At 44.8% G+C, this 14117-nt stretch overlaps 1 protein-coding gene across 2 annotated transcripts in view; it reads right to left on the bottom strand.

Moving 5' to 3' along the window:
* SH3RF3 (SH3 domain containing ring finger 3) overlaps positions 1-14117 on the bottom strand; it is a 259257-nt gene that overhangs the window by 94148 nt on the left and 150992 nt on the right. The window lies entirely within an intron of this gene.

Below are 14117 nucleotides of genomic sequence, written 5' to 3'. Positions count from 1 at the left end.
ATGCTTTAGTTTCTGAGGCTCAGAAGATAAACAAAACAAAATGAGCTTGAAGATTCATATGGTTCTAAAAGTTGGCAAGTTGAAAATTTTTCATTGCGTTTGTTTGAGCAACTCCAAATATTTTTGAGCTTGAAGCTTTTAGTTTAGCTTTTGATTCATTAACCAAATACTTTTACTTCTTTCAAAATCCCCAAGTCTCACGCTGCTCACTGAGGGCTACTGTAAACAGATATAATATTCTTTGTTGCTTATAAATTAATGTCCCTGTGGAAAAGCAGAATAGGCAGAATGCCTCAAATCTTTCTTTTAGAACTAAAAAGAGCTCTGAGGCTTTCACTCTCATTTAAAGAAAGAAATAAAAAAAAAATCACAACATGAGAAAAAAAGCCTAAAAAGTTAATAGTTTGCTGTGACAGAAAAGAGAAATCGATTTGATGGAAACTACTTGATTGTAAATAATTCTTCCCAGAGTTCACTTTGGCCCAGTGCAAGATTGTCTCACCCAGGCTGTGACTGCGTGGGCGATTTTCTGGTGGAAGTATTGGTTTCTGCAGCCCTTGCCCTCCCCGGATACTTACTCCCCTTCTTGCTGAATCCCACAGAGTGGGGGGTAACTGTGTTGCACACAGCTGCCTGCTGCTTTGGTCCTGTAGTAGTTCTTTAACCCATACTGGGGGACAAAAGGTGTATCACTGTATTATCCTATGCTATTTTTTATTTTATTTAGCTTGAGCTAAGAGTCAGCTTGCAAGCCTCAGCACAAATATGTAGCAGCACATACCACATGGGATGTTAAAGAGGTCTTGTAAAGTCAACCTTTCATAAAAATCTTTTTTTCAGAGATGTATTTATAAAAATGACCTGGATTTCTGTTGCATATGTATATGCCAGTCTGTTCTCTGCTCTATACACTGGCTGTCAATGGGATATCCTATAGGGCCAATGAAAAAGTAAATGCATGTTTAATAAAATACCCTGGTATTCCCCCAGGGTGTTTCTTAAGCCTGTACTTCTGGGTGACATTCCTGTGCATAAGGATAGCACTCACATGCTTTCTGCAGGGAGAAGGTGGAGTGGCCCACCAGAAACACTCCATTTCCCCACCCCAGCCAGAAAATGAGATGCTGGGATGACTTTTTACAGTATTTGTTAAAGCAACAAGCAGAGGCATTTTTCAATCCCGATGGGTGCGTTAAATGGACCTGCTCTGGCAGGGCAGGTTTTATGCTCTTACACCTGCATCTTTCGGCAGGAGGAGGAGGAGGAGGAGAAGGAGAAGCACCAGCACGCCGTCTGCGCTGCCTGCCAGCGCAGCCTCCTCCGGCAGCTTCTGGGCGCCAGATGGTCACTGCAGCAGGCAGATACCACACTGTTCAAAAAGTAAGGTTCTTGAGTGCACCTTCACACACAGGCGTTAACTTACTCATTTTATTAGGAAGGGCTGTAGTAGCTGTGCAGGTCTTGGAAAGCATGCGCAACAGATCTTCTTGCCTACACCACACAGTGAAGGAGGCAGTCAAACAGGCGCAGCTCTACAGAGAGCTATCCGTGTTGTCTGGATGGGGATTTAATTTCATTCAGATGTGTCCCCAGCTCTCGGTTTTCTCATTACCAATTTACAGTTCCTCTTTTTCCTCTGTATTCTTTTGAATTTTGCTCTATCTGAATTAAGGTACCCAGTTAAAGACCAGTATTTTGGAAAATAACCAAAAAAGCGTAAAAACAGAAAAGAAAATCAACAGCCAACTAACAAAGTATGCATCAAACAGCTTCTGCCAAATCAGTGGCAGCATCCTACTGATATTTTTCTCTCTGCCAGGATGGTTATTTCCCTTGACACCAAAGCCTTGCCCTTCTCCCCAGCATTTTAAAGATCAGGCTTACAACACCATCAAACTCCTTAGGTAAGGCATAGATTGCATTACCTATTTGAAACTAGAAAAAAAAAAAAATTAAGCTGAAAGACTCCAGAGCCTTGTAGTAATTTAGAAATAAAAGATTCATTACTTTAACTCATGCTGGGAGAAGACAATTTATCAAACACCGAGTAAGACTTCTGCCAGGTGCGCAGTGACCCACTGCTGATCCGGGCACATGCCTGGCAAGCACGCTCCCTATCACTTATCCTAGACGGGGCCTTCCTATTCCCAAGATCTTTGTAGCAATTCAAGGTCAGATCACTTTACTTTTTAACCCCTTTCGCTTCCCAAGCCTCATGTGTTAAAAGTGAAAAGCCCCCAGAGCTACAGAAAAACAAACTGGATTTTATTCAGTCTCACACACCATCAATGAAATTCTTATGAAACACATGCTGGGCTTTTATTACTGATTAATTGAGCTGGCTAGAAGATGATTCAGGTGCCCGTTTTTACCTTAACCTGATGAAAATACAAACTTTTAAGCACAACAAGCAAACTGCAATACAAAAATTATAATTTGAAATCTGGCATTGTTTTATTTGGAGACCCTAATGTGGCACCCCAGGAGTTTGCAGTTTAGGTGCTCGTGTTCCTGTTCTCTTTTATGGGCTTAGTTATGGACCATATCATCTGGGGACTGTCCTCCAGAGACAAGATATGTCCACAACGTACTTAAACTACAACTGCCAGTGGAAAGGTGCTTCCAAAATAAAATGTTTCAATTACCAGCTACAGCTTTTCTAACTCTGGGCCACAGCTTTTCAACTAAAAAATCCGTAGAGGTATTTTTTAAAATGAACATTTTTTAGTGGAAAAGGCACCCTCCTATTGAAAAATTACTGTAATTGAGATATTTCCCAGCCTTTCCGTAAGGCAAGAAGTATCCATTTTGATTTAAGCATCCCAGGTAAAGCTTGCATTTACTGCAGCCCAAGGAGAGGTAAAGAAGTAGCGGAGTCCTCTAACCCTCTTCAAATAAAGCTACTTTTCCCATTCTAAAGCTCTAAGTGTCTGCTCCGATCGACCAAAGAGAGAAATTCAATATCACAAATAAAAAAAACTCAACCCCAAAATAAACTCTTGAAGCTTCCTTGCTGATATTTTCTGGCCAAAAGGTCCAGCTTTTAGTGGGTTTTCAGTGATCAGATTATATTAAAGAATCCTGGTTCCTAAGAAACAGATTTTGGGAAGTTTCCCATTATTGTTCCTACTTTTGGTTAATCCGGACGTGAGAAGCAAATCAGATTCAGAAAGCTCCTTTTAACTACACCTGAAAGGAGGGAGCATTAAGCATATTTCAGAAATAGAAGAAAGATGATCACTGCTGCTGTTTGCTAGTTGTAATGTCACTCCCCATCAACAGTTATGTGATTCTTACAAATCTTCCTATGATTATCTCTCTCTTTGCCAAAGCTTTGTGCAGTGCACTTCTGGCCTAATGATCCCCCTTTTCTTCACTTGATTCCCCCAATTCAAAAGGAAGGGGATCAGCCAGGACTGAGCTCCAACTCATGTGCAAACCCCCCCAAGCCCTGACAGAGACCATGCTCTTCCCATTTTCTGTTCAGAATCTCTGCCCCATGCCTTAGTTCTCCTCAGCTCTTTCTTCCATGCAACAGCATTTCAGTCAGACACCATCATCTTCAGCACGCCCAGGTGGTCCTTCTTACAATATCTTCCCACCTAAAACAGGCTGCTAAGTGTTGTCTAAAGGATCAGACTAAAGAAAAGCAGAAGCAGGCAATGGTTTTGGTGGAGGCTCATGATAAACACATAGAGATGTTCCTCCAGCAGCTACAGGAACGCTTACATCTTCCTCTTGCTCCTTGCTTTAGCAGAGCTAACCGCTCAGCCGCTCCTGCGCCTGGGCACTGCAGCAACAGCCAGTGGACACCACCAAACCACCACACTACCCCCTCCCCACCCACTTCATCCCCTGCTCCTCAGCCGAAGCTCTTTCTCAGCCATGCTCCCATCTCAGGGTCTTCTGCAACACTATGTCCCGGGAGGGAAACTCCCTCTCCCAGCCTGGCCCCAGCAACATCGTGCTGCTTCTCTCCCCATGGTGCCTGGCTCTGCAACGGCCACCCCTCCATCCAGGGACAAACATGGGAGCAGCCTAGCTACCCTGTGAGGAGCTTGGCAGAGACCACCACGCCACCATCTCCCTCCAAGTCAGCAGGTCTTGACCTGTGCTCCTGCTCTGAGGGATGCCTGCCAGCACACCTCTCCCAACTGCCATGAAATCTGGTTGGCCATAATGCAATGCAGGCGGCCGCAAAATTAAATCTGTACCGTATCAAGAAATCGATTTGTCCTGTTGATTTATTGTTAGGTTAACTGGAATTCGCCTATGATGTGTATTAAATTTCAAAACTCTGTGTGGGTGTGTATTGAAATAAAGAATGTAAGAAAGAAAGGAAGGAAGGAAGGAAGGGATGAAGTCACAGTCAATGGCAACGGCCAGCTTCTTTTTCCTGCCAGTAAATGCGCGTTGGCACGATGCTGAATACTACCAAAGGTTTCTTTTCTATTTCAGCAATCAATACTGACGTAAAAGCCTGAAGCGTTAATATGCTGAAAACCCCCCTTGCAGAAGACTTAATGATATGTTGGCAACTCAATCATTCTGCATTTGTGTTTCAGCAATGTCAAATGGCAGCAGTTAAGCAGAAACCTGCTGGCAAATTGACAAACAACAGCCATGAAGCAATTAAGTGGCAACACTGGAGAATTTTTCATTATGTATCCTGAAGAACAAAAGGAGGGGAAAAAACTCAAACATGCTTGTTTCCAATAAATTCTCCCAGTAGAAAGCTTTGTAGAGTGTGAGCTGCACAGGTAGAGTAGGTCTTAAGTTTTCAAAAGTTATGGAAAATACACATTTTGCCAATATGCTCGAAAGCAACACAAGCTCCAACATGGGTCAAAGCCTGCCAGCTTCTGCATGTGACACTTGATGAAGGAGGTCACTACTTTGAAAAAGGCCTGACGCTTGCTCAAAGTACAGTGTGGGTGCCTACAAAACATACTTTGCCTACTTCACACTATTTGGGAAGTGAAAATAAAAGCTTCCCCGTGCAACCAGTTTTTCTTGAGAGAGCAAACAGAGCCTGGATGTCTATGATGAGTGTGCCTTCAGTTTCTGTGTCTGTGCACAACTAGGGAGGCTGGCCAAAATCATCAGAGAGGCTGGAGGGATTTGCTGGCTCACAAACACACAGGAAGAAAGTCCAAGATCATTCCTTGACATCAGTACACTGCATTATATAAGAACTCAAAAATAAAATACAGAAGGGCAAGGCCTCCAGCTACTAAACCCAGACAGAAAAGCAATGACGGAACCCTTCACTCAAACCAAGTTTGTGTTCAGATTCCTGAAACCCAAGAAGCCTCCTGAGGCTACAGCTACAGCTCTTCTCTGCAACAGCAGAGCAGAGGAAGATTGTTTTTCTGCCACGTGAAAGCCACGTTAACGCTGAAGGGTAACCTCCCTCACCCAAGCTCTTGCCTTGTGCAGCTCAAGCCATGCAAAGAAGGGAAACCTCAGCCTTTTCGCGGCAAGGGCTTCCCCTGCACGCGGGGATCCCCCACGAGAGGCTGGTGAACACTGCCTGCCCAGTGTGGCAGCACCCTCACTTGACCCCTGCTTCAGGGGGATGAAGAATGGGGGAAATTATAAAGGTGGAGGAGTTTTTAACTCCTCCTTGCTTCTGCTTCATGGGTCTCGTTCATAGTTAGAGCTAGAGGTGAGGCAGGAAAGGATGAAGCAAAATGGCTGCTGGAACAGTCTGATAAGAGCACTGCTAGGGACAGTAATTTTTTTTTTTTTTAGACTATACTTAACTCATTTTAGCAAAACACATTGGCCTGTTGCTTGTTGCAGTTCTTCAAATTTCTCTAACACCTCCATATCCCCTATCCTCCAAATACACATCTGAAGAGTCTGTTCCTCTGAGTGAATGAGTATACATTCATCTCCATGAAGTACCACCAAGTGTAAACATCCAAAGCAAATCAAAAGCCAATAAAGAAGAAAAGACACAGAAAGGAAAAAGTCATGAAAAGCACTCACATCTCAGTGGTAAACTATAATTAAACACAAACCACTACTATAAGGCATAAATAATAATTAAAACACATATTGTTCATTTTTTGCCTCATTACTCTGAAGCATCACACGAATCTCCCAGTCTGTGCAAGCAAAGATTTGGTGGCGACGCATGGGACTGCATTTATGCCTTCCAGCTCGTAGGAAGCTCCCCGTGAGCAGGCTGGGAAGCACTTCAGCATATGTTTTCCTGCCATCCGTAACAGCTTTGCAGAAATCGCAGCAGCTGTGCTGGAGAGGACAGGAGTTGTGTGGTGGAGCATCCATCAGCAGGACTGCTGAGGAGGAGACGGGGTGCTCCCCATTACTAGCACCTGGATCTTGGCATCGAAAGCACCCATTCAAATCGGCTGAGTGACTTAAATCATGAGCGTGAAACGCTTGCTTAGATACCTTTGGGATGGAAAAGTGGAAGGCAGTCTGGCGTTCAGAGTAGTCAGTGGTAAGCCCAACAAGCAACTCGGTGGCAATGGCAGCCTTGTCTGCCAGGCGTGGTAAGGGCTGTGGCGTGAAGGGCAGCAGGGGCTGTGCACTGCCCCCTTGTTCCTCCCAGTTGCTCTCGGTTCAACATCTTTCCAGAGCAACACATTTCACTTAAATCAATAGCAGTGCCTAAAACACATCTCTTCTTAGTCAGCCCTAGGAAGCAAGAGAGAACACTTGCACATGCAATGAGCTGAAGAAACGCGGGGATGGGGCAGACCGCAGCAAGTATAACAAACATATACCACCATAAGATCTGTGAACTGCAGAGTTTTAAGTGGCTTCTGTCCCCAAGAGGAACTTTCAGGATGACAGATCATAAATCATCATTATATCTCACAGCAAAAACTCTTAAAAAGTGGTTTGTCTTCCATGTAAGATGGTTTGTCTAACGTACAGCCATTCAGAAGAACTATCACCCCTGGGTCACCTGGCTTGACAAATCACGACAGTGGCACTGCAGCATTTGCTTTCACGGAAAGCTAATAATAGGAAAATTGATCAAAGAGAATCTAATTTTGCACAAAGTAGCAAAGGCAAAAACCAGCAATGTGGTATTAGTCAGCTCATCCATCAGTAAGAGCCTGAAAAATCACGGTTTGCAGGTACAACCTCTTTAAAATCAACTTTGAGAATAAAAGTAGTTAAGCTGACAATAGCAACAGCACCATGAAGAACGAAAACTGAATCCTGGAAAGTATCATGCTTATTTATAGTGCCATATAAGTAGTAATTAATCACAGTAAAAATAAAACTTCTTAACTAAAGCTCTGCTGTTTTATTTAACAAAGGACTTGGACATAATGGTTAGGTCTTGTCCTGGCTGACGGTGCTGTGGAGGGCTGCAGTCCTCATGACAATTGAGGACACGTGCAGGCAAGACGTACTTGAGCTATGCACAGCTCCTACCTGGACTAGGAGGTGAAATGCTTCTCCGAAACTGTTTTTGAGGTACTAGGAGGTCTTGGGAACACTACAGGCGTTCCCAAGAGGTGGGCTTTACACATGGAGAGGAAGTGCCCAAACAGCTTAGGAGCCTATCTGCCATTTCCAGAAATGACTTTTGCAATTAGTGTGAAGATACCACGTGAAACACTCAGCAGAACGAGACAAAAGGAATGCAAGCAGGTACAGCGTCATTCTAGCGCACTGGCATTGCTCCCCAAAAAACAAGGAACAATGACGTTCATCACCTCAGAACAGCAAAGGTTGTTTCTAATCTTCTTCAGTGATGGGCGAATGGAATACAAACTGCTCTTTAAAGAGAATAGCATCTTCCAAGGTTATTTTTTTATATGGTAAACAGGCCCAACTTGCATTTTACCTTATAAGGTCCATCTTTGTACACACCAAGATTAAAAAATGTTTCAAACTGTCCCTTGGCAAATGCAGGCGATGCCTGCAGCACAACTGAGAAACGGCAGGCTTTCCACTGCACAGCTTGTCACAGAGGTACGTTTGCAATCCTCTACTTTACCAGAATAAGAGCTCAGTTTTACAGGGCAACCCCATTTCTCTTAAAAAGTTTAAAAACTTGAATGCAAGAACGTCTCATGCTGAGCTCATCTGATTTTCTAATTGCAGCTAAAATAGCTTCACAGCTTCTGCACATCTCACTTTGCTTCAACCCGGCACTCAGTATCCATCAATATTTACACATTCAAAGATCTTTTTCCCAGTAACACATTGTTTAAAACAAAGTATTCTCAAACTACATGCACTTCTATTAAACAACACATGATTTGCAGGGTCAGGTTTGATTTCTAAGCAGTGAATTTTCAGCTATCGCTGCCCAGAGAATCGGTGGGTAACACCAGCCAGCTGTTTAACCGTGTCAGCACAAAGTCCCTCATGTTCTGCAAAACCCGAAACCTTCCAGACTCTCCGCTCTTTAATAAGTGGTACTGTCAACACACTGCTGGCATTGTAGGTCACATTCTGGTTTCAGTTAAACCGCTTTAATCCAGTTAATCTTGATGAAGCGGAGTGGATGTATAGAAAATTCCTATACAATACAGAGTTTTATCTTACAAGTAATCTCCTCTGAAACAAAGCTGAATGGCTGGCAGCCTCTACCAAGGAAAATATTTAGTGATCTCTCATGTGCTGGTCATAGCCTTTACAAAGCCTAGGTATGCTCTGAGAATCTCTCCTTTCGGGCAGAAAACAGTCACTGGATCCTAAGGGCTGTACAGAGGTCCCGCTGAAAGGACCGGCTGCTGCACACAATCATTTCAGAGCAGAAGCTGATTGAAATGTCCCAACCAATAACTGAGAGTACTTAGAATCATAGAATGGTTTGGGTTGGAAGGTACTTTTAAAGGTCCAACCCCCTGCAATGAGCAAGGACATCTTCAACTACATCAGGTTGCTCAGAGCTCCGTCCAACCTGACCTTGAATGTTCACAGGGATGGGGCATCTACCACCTCTCTGGGCAACCTGTTCCAGTGTTTCATCATCCTCATTGTAAAAAATTTCTTCCTCATATCTTGTCTCAATCAACCCACTTTTGAGTTTAAAACCATTACCCCTTGTCCTGTCACTACACTCCCTGATAAACAGTCCCTCTCCAGCTTTCCTGTAGGCCCTTTCAGGTACTGGAAGGCTGCTATAAGGTCTCCCTGGAGCTTTCCCTTCTCCAGGCTGAACAACCCCAACTCTCTCAGCCTGTCCTCACAGGAGAGGTGCTCCAGCCCTCTGATCAGCTTCATGGCCCTCCTCTGGACTTGCTCCATGTGCTTTGTATGTTGGGGCCTCCAGAGCTGGACGCAGTACACCAGGTGGGGTGTCACGAGAGCGGAGTAGAGGGGCAGGATCACCTCCCTCGGCCTGCTGGTCATGCTGCTTTTGATTCAGCCCAGGGTATGGTTGGCTTCTAACGCAATGTGGCTACACGAGAAACCACCAGACTAAATACACGTTGACTGACTGCCTTGCAAAGGCAAGGGCCACGGAGCATGTCCTGAGTGAGGGCTTCAGGAGCTGGCAGTGAGTTCAGACAGAAGAAAACAAATAACAGAAAAAAACATCTGCTGCTGCAACTTAAATGGGCAATCTCACTGCAGTGTGCTACTTGAGCAGTTCAAGGAGGAAAGACAGTGAAGTCTGCTACAGTTAGTATGCCAGAGCCAGGAATAGAGACACACGCTGTAAAACAAGTAGGAGCTCCCTCGAGGCCATGGAGTAACACAAACCAAAACCTTATATGCAAGGCACTATGGCAGTTATATATTTTAGGTTGCCTTGTGTTCTCCGTTCAAAATGTGTCTTAAATTCTTTAAATAAACATGAAATCTCTCACTGATTACTCCCCAGACAACACTGCTTCGGTCAGGACCACGACCTGGCTTTCCCAGCTGCCTGCCGGAACCCAGCCCTCACTCATTTTTTGGTAAAAGAAACGAGTTAAGTCAGCCCACTGTGCAATTTTGAGAGCTGCATGTTTTTTCAGACTCCTTCACCTCTACAATGGCAGCATTTACAGCCCTGGAATTTTACACAATTCTTTAAGCTGTAGGTCATGGCAAGAAAAAAGAACATTTTGGGGAAAATACTAAAAAGTATTGCATAAAAGCCCATAGCGTGAATCTCTGCAGTAACTGCTTCATTTGATCTTTCCTGGTGGAAGCTGACAAAGCACGGGACAGCTTACATTTTCCAGTGGTGCCTTTGTAACTCTGCCACCCAGCCCGATACCTTTGGTTTGCTTTCCAGCCTTTCCACATCTTTCTTCTTGGCTCCTTGCCTCGTGACTCAAGCGTTTCCTTAGCAGAAACCCTCTCCCACCTCCACCCCAGAAAGGACTTTATGGTCCAGTTCTGCTACAAGTCATCAGAGCTGGGTTTCCTCCTGGCAGACAGCAGGCAGGTCACAGCTCAGAGGTCCCACTCCCAGACCCTGCTTTGCTGAGAATTTTCCATTGCAGCTTTTTGTCTCTCAGATGGACCGCAGGGAGGGGAGGGGGATAAAGAAGGGCCTGGAGATGAACCTGCCCCCAAAAATGGAGCCGGGCAGCTGTATTTACCATCTGGCGAAGCTCCCAGAGCTCAACAGAGGGAGCCCCACTCCGGCGAATCTTGCCGGGATTGCTACGGGTGGAGAAGAGACTTTTTTTTTTTTTTAACATAAATAAATGCACACCAGGAAAATCTCTCTCCTCTCTTCCTCTCTCCCTTCATGCAAACGTTAACTTAAAGGTTGTGCAAAATCTTCTCCCATCATTTCAGTCACCGAGAATCAAGAAAACCAGCGGCTGAAACAACACAAGACACTTTGGCAGCCTCAGCTCACAGGTTCCAGCACTCAAACTAAACAACCCAGAAAAATTGAAAAAAGAAGGAATTTTTAAATTTATCTTTCTGAGGTAACATAGGGTTATTCAAGGACCGTGTTGGGATCATTCCTCCGTACAGAAACCTGCATTTGCTGAGGGGAGTGAGCAGGGCCACTGCCAGGGTTTCCAGGGAGTACGGGAGAGGCACCAGAAGACAGATGACCATGAAGACCTTCTGATATGGGAATGGGATGAAAAAGTGCCCCCGCAAAGAACCTGCGTATTTAACAGTGATGGTGGCAGGGTGGCTTGTAAACTGAGATGGGTGAATGGGTGAAGTATGAGAAGATAGCCTTAATTTTTATTTCTGATGAAGGGGAGGATCTGAAAATCCTATTTAAACCCTAACACTTCTGCAAAAGATAGCGTTCGATTTGCATACACTGCTCTTACTGTATGCTTTATGATAAATAAGTGCGGTGCCTAGGAAGCACCTCTTTCTGTTGTGTCTTACTCACTGCATGTGACCACAGAGCAGAACCCCGCACTATAAAACTGAAAATACATCCTCTGCTTTCCCCTTGCCCAAAGTTTTCATAAGGCAGCTTTAAAAAACATACTCTATAGGAACTTTCTGAGGTGGTATTAAGAGTTTCATAAATACTGTATTACCTGAACTGTGCTTTCCCTGAACTGACAGGGTGTTTGATAAATGCACCATGGGCTGCATACACAGTGGAGCTAAAGAACATGTTTCCTCGGTAGCTCAGTTGTAAACTTCAATAGGTGGATAAATTCCCATGTCACTAGAGAATATTTACAACTGAACCTTATTTATCAGCAGCGTGCCCTTACCAACAGCCCACACAAATCCTGTTACACAAATACGGCTACGGCTCTTTTCTCATAGTTATGTGAAAATCGCAAAGGTTTCTTTTGCACTGGGACAGGCTTTATAGCCAGCAAGATGAAACTGCATTAGGAGATGCTAACATTGAAATATTCTTGGCTCAGAATGTCAGCATGAGAGGAGTTAGCTCATCCACATCTGTGCTGTGTGAGCAGCCTCCTTGCCCCTTCGCTGTCGGGGACCTTCTCAAGTAAGAGCACATCGGGGGTCTCCACAATCATGTCGTCTGAAGAAATGAACGTGCTGTCCTACTTGCCAGGAATTTAGAGATTATTTCCCCCGTTTGCCACAATTAGTAATAAAATATCTGGTATGCATTAAAAATGAAAATTCCATGCTTTTTAAATCACAGTTTATCAAAAGTGCCACTTTAGTTGTTATTTTCCCCAAAAGAGGATCTTAGTTTTTAGGATCCCTGCCCTCTCCTTAGGGGTACCGCAGGCTGCCTGCCTCCCCGCACCCTGCCTCTGCTTTGTCCTCCCATCCAGGTCGCTCGCTCTGAAATGACTCATTAGCTACAATTTACTGACACGCGCTCTCCTCACAAAGACGATTAGGAATCACTTCCAAGCCTCAGTCCCGCTGACAGGACAGACTGGCACCTTCCCGCACGTTATCCGGCTGACTGCCAGAAGGGCTTTAATCAGCTCCGGCTGACGAGTGCCGGGCGGTGGGAGGAGAGGGCTGCCCCACACCTCCCGCGGCCTCGCTGTACCGAAGAGGTCAAAGAGCATCTCGCACTCCGACGCCGTCAGTCCTCGTCTCCTCCATGGTGGGAAAGGTCCCCCCCCGCTGCTATGCCAGGCTCCCATTAGGAGCAGTTCAGTTTCTTCCCTGGCTGGAGCGAACCTCTGCGCGGTTTGATGTTAGGAAGCAATGGTAGATGGAGCAGACAAGGAAAACATCAAGGAAGATATAACGCTTCATAATGCAAATCGCGCTTTTATGTCATTCTCCCAAATCCCCTTTGGGGAGAGGAAAGTTGATTATCTACAGAATATGGGTCAAAATTATGCCTTAAGGATCTTTTGACGCTATAGCTGCTTGCTGACTTACTATGGGGCTCCTTGTTGCCTTTTTCAGGTTAATGCTTTCAAAGTTCTGTCCCTGTGCATCATCATCATCATCATGATACTAAAAAAATTCATTTCCTGCACCCACTCCCAGGAGTTTCTCTCATGCTGAATTTAATTGATGCTTCCTCCTGCACTCTGAGGAATGATTAAAATGAACGCTACACATGTTTGGAAGCACCTCGGATTTCAAACTCTGCATGGTTTCTAATTAAAGGGACACACACAGGATGCTTGTGCTACATTTCACTCTTCTCTATGGCTATTATTAATACATACATTTCAGCAGTAGTCAAAAGAATCTTCTATATCTCACATAATAGGATCCTGATTTAGACTGGATAATCACCAATCATTGATCTGGGTGAAAATGTCTTTAGGAAAAAAAAAAAAAAAGACTTGAGGTGTAACTAGCCCTCTGACATAGACATTGATATTAATGACTTAAGTGTTTGAATTTCTGGCTAACCTGGAGTAAGTAGTACCCAATGTTAAGCACTGGTGCTAATGGAGTACAAGAAAAAAACCCAAACAGCTAGAAAAACCCCAGCATAATCGGCAAGGATGTATGTGAGTGATGAAGCAGCAGCCCTGCTGTCTGGGTGTCAAGGTCTCTGCTGCTACAGCCAGCTCACTTGTTTTAAGGACTGACTTTTCTCCAAGGTGAAAAGCATCAAAGGACTTGATATGCTCTCAATATCCTGATGTATTATTGACATATTTGACATATTCCTCTATCATCTGTGGATGTATTTCCACAGAGCGCAGTTAAAGCCGCAGATGTGCTCAGCTCCAGAGTTTTTGAGAGCCACAGCCCTGCACGTGCCACGCCACAGGATACGGCCTTGGTGCTCACTGGCCTGTTGGCATGGGTCAGACAGGGCACGTGGGAGCAGCTTGGCGTGCTCAGTGCCGCTTGCATGCCTTCCCTTCCCCTTGAGGTCCAGGCATAGCCGGAGATGGCTTCATCTGGGGGCGGCCGATGCTCAGATATTTTGGAGGAAAGGGCAGGGGTGGGTGAGCCTCAGCACTACTCCTACCCTTCCCTACCCACCGTCTCCCTCCCAGCTTGCTGGTCTCTGTGTGTCTTGGTGGCAAATACTTGATTCCTGGGCAAAACTGCCTGACTTCAGGTACAATTTTTGAGATGTTGCTCAGCTTTACCTTCAGAAATCTCAGGACTCAAATGGCCGGGGGAAGCAACCAGCACTGAAATTTTCCCCCAGTTAGTTACACATCTGCATCATCACCACCTGCATCTGACATCAACAAAGCTGCACAACAAAGCTAATACCCCTGCTTTTCTCTAAGAAAATATGGGCCTGTAAATATCAAAGGGGAAAATAT

Source organism: Grus americana, chromosome 1 (genome assembly GCF_028858705.1).
Source record: "Grus americana isolate bGruAme1 chromosome 1, bGruAme1.mat, whole genome shotgun sequence".
Lineage (NCBI taxonomy): Eukaryota > Metazoa > Chordata > Aves > Gruiformes > Gruidae > Grus > Grus americana.
This window is presented reverse-complemented; position numbering and strand designations above follow the sequence as displayed.